The sequence below is a fragment of the Microcebus murinus genome, chromosome 24 (genome assembly GCF_040939455.1).
Source record: "Microcebus murinus isolate Inina chromosome 24, M.murinus_Inina_mat1.0, whole genome shotgun sequence".
Classification (NCBI taxonomy): Eukaryota; Metazoa; Chordata; class Mammalia; order Primates; family Cheirogaleidae; genus Microcebus; species Microcebus murinus.
In genome coordinates this window covers 22,598,172-22,601,472 of record NC_134127.1, presented here as the reverse complement: position 1 = coordinate 22,601,472, position 3,301 = coordinate 22,598,172, and the positions used below count along the sequence as shown (strand labels likewise).

General features: G+C 37.2%; 1 pseudogene; it reads right to left on the bottom strand.

Moving 5' to 3' along the window:
- Positions 1-1,847: 1,847 nt before the first annotated feature.
- On the bottom strand, positions 1,848-2,626 carry LOC105877169 (zinc finger CCHC-type and RNA-binding motif-containing protein 1 pseudogene; annotated as a pseudogene).
- Positions 2,627-3,301: the final 675 nt, after the last annotated feature.

Below are 3,301 nucleotides of genomic sequence, written 5' to 3'. Positions count from 1 at the left end.
AAATAAATTAAATATGCTAATGTTAAACAAAAAACTAGGATAAAATATATATGACTGTATAATCACGGATCTTGAGCTGGGAAAAGTCTTTATGAAGCATAAAGGAAAAGATTAATGCTGTAACAAACAAAGGATTAGTATTTTAATACAAAAGAGCCTCTAAAATTTATGAAAAAGATGAACACCTCTTTGAAAATACAATACGTAAACAGGTGCTATGGTTTAAATATGTTCCCTGCAAAATCCAGATGTTGCCAATGTGAGAGTATTAAGAAGTGGGGTCTTTAAGAGGTTATTAGGCCCTGAGGGTTCCTCCTTCATTAAAATGATTAAGGTCCTTATAAAAAGCATTCAGCTGTCTGCTCTTTTGCCCTTCTACCCTCCACCATGTGAAGATGCTGCAATAAGACCCTCAGCAGATGCCAGTCACTTGATCTTGGACTTCCCACCCTCCAGAACTGTGAGAAATAAATATTTATTCTTTATAAGTTACAGAGTCTCAGGTATCCTGTTATAGCAGCACACATGAACTAAGACAAAGGGCAATTTGCCAAAGAAGAATTGCAGATGGCCAGCAAACATTAAAGTTAGTAAAGACATGCAAGCTCAATGCAGTTTTATGAGAATAGCCAAAAAAGATAACCAATGAAGGCCAGTACTCACTTTTGGTGAAGATACAGAGAAAGAGATACTCAAACAGTTTGATGGCTGGGAAATTAAGCGAATCTTTCTGGAAAAGAATCTCACAATTACATATCACAAATCTTTAGAATGAGCATCACCTTTACAATAGCAGTTTTACATGCATCTCATTTATCGTGTGAGAATGCTAAAGGATATATGCTAAGTTTTAGTTGCAAGGACATTAGGAACAATGTTGCTTATAATGGCCCTAAATTAGAAACAAAGTAAGTATGCAGCCATTTCAAATTCATTAAACAAATCATGATTTATCTGTATGATTTCCTTTGAGTCAGCCATTGATACAGGTGATTTATACAGCCATTAAAAATTGTGGACTAGGTGTTAGATGATATTGAGGAACTACTGCAGTAATGCCGCCTTATTTATGGCAGGATACGTTCCAAGGTCCCCAATAGATGCCCGAAACTGCAAATAGTACCAAACCCTATATATACTATGTTTTTTCCCATACACACATAGATATGAAAACGTTTAATTTATAAATTAGGCACAGTAAGAAATTAACAATCACTAATAATAAAATAGGATAATTATTAAAATATACTGTAATAGAAGTTGTCAATGTAGTCTCTTTCACTCTCTCTCACTTATTTTTGGACCATGGTTGACATTAGGTAACTGAAACCATAGAACACAAAACCATAGATAAGGGGGTGGGAGCTACTGTATTAATTTTGTTAAGGGTGATAATGGCCTGTGCTTATGTATTTTTTAAAGTTCTTATCTGTTAGAGATACATTCAGAAGTAGGTGAAATTATATCTTGTCTTCACCTGGATCACTTTATTTTATTTTATTTTGACATTTTTGTTTTAAAGATTAAATTTATTTCAAAAGTCCTCATGTAAGCCAATCAAACATGAATAAAGATTTTTATAATGAACTTCTCAAATAAATCTTTTTAATATCTATCTTTTTTCTTGGGATGACAATAATATTCCTATGACAATATTAAGTTTCCTTATTTTTGTTAAAATTAGCTCTTTTCAAGATTGTTACTAGCAAATCTTTATTTTTATCAGTGTGCTGAGGCCAGAAAGCAACACGATACTTTAAAATTATGTTTTAATTTCCTATGAACTATTTGTCACTAAAAATAGTATTTGGGATTAAGTATTCATATACTCAAATTCTAAAAGTAATCTTTAGTCCCCAACTAAACTCTGTACTCCAAGACTTTTAAAATTTTAATTATATTTACATAATAAATATAATTTTAATCACTGAGTTCTTCCTCATCACTGAAATATTTGCTTTTCTTTATCCTTGGGGGTCTTGACTCATGTGATGTTGAGGGCCCCCTGAACTGGGTTTCCATTTTTTTTTGTTCTTTTCCAGTTTGGGCTTGCTGGAGTGCTATGGCCTGACTGAGGCTGTCAAGAGCAGGATCTTCCCCTTCATCTTCACTTTCTTCTACTTCCTCAATTTCTTCTTCTGGTTCAGGAATTTTCTTCTTTTTCTTTTTTTCTTTCTTCTTTGGAGGTTCATGTTCTCCAAGCATGTTTTTAGGACAGGTGTAACTTAAGTGACCACTTTCCCCACATTCGTAACACTTAGATTTATCAAAGTAGTTTCGCCTTCGGATGAACTCAGCTGCTCTTCCGTTGTCAATAGCAATGCTTGCTTTTATCACTCTACCAAATAACTGTTTGTTGTTTATTGCCCTCGTACAGTATTGTGCAGAGTCTTTATCCAAAAATAAAATAAATGCAACCCCTTTACTCTTCCTGGTATCTTTATCTTTCAGTATAGTAACCTTTACAACTTTGCCATACTTAGAAAATATCCTTATAAGTCATTGTTTGTCAAGGAAAAGGGCAAGTCGGATACATACACTGTGCTTTTACTTGGAGCCAATCCACCACTCATTTCTTCAGGTGGGGCAGGTCCAGGAGACCAGAAGAGCGCAAGTCCTCGGCTCACCTTGGTGGCTTAACCCCGACTCTTTCCTATCCCTCGCAGAGGCCTTGGCATCACCGATCCTGGGAGGAGTCAGGCACGGAGGTGAGATCGTAGCTTCCCACCTGGATCGCTTTAAAATATTCCATATTCTCCCCCTTGAAAAAAAAATATGTGGGTAAGACAAATGGAGAAATAAAAATCCCAATTGAGGAGTCTCTACTGTGTGACTCTGGGTAAGTTACTTAACCTCTCTGAGCTGCAGACCCCACGTGACATGGGATAATAACAGAACCTACTTCTTCCGTGGTTGTGGGGGTTAAATAAGACAATGTAGATCTCAGGCTTTCCACGGTGTCTGGCACAGAGTCAAATGCCTGCCAAGAATCTGGAATAGCGCAAAGTTATAGCGGGCACTTAATGGGGCACACGCAGAACTAAGCCAGCATCACCACTCTGGCTGTGGAAGTTTAGCTCCTTTTTCCAGCAGACGCCTGAACCTCGATGGGGCAGAGCTTGTGGGGCTTGGGTAGGATCTACCCCAGAGGGGAGAACCTCTGGCTCTAGGGAGAGAGCCAGATAACAGCACAGGGGGACACTTACTGGATAAGAGCATATTTGATAAAGGAGAAGAAAAATGCCTCTTGCAAAATTTTGCCTATAATGACAGAAGAATAAGCTTCCCCTGTTGCCTGTGG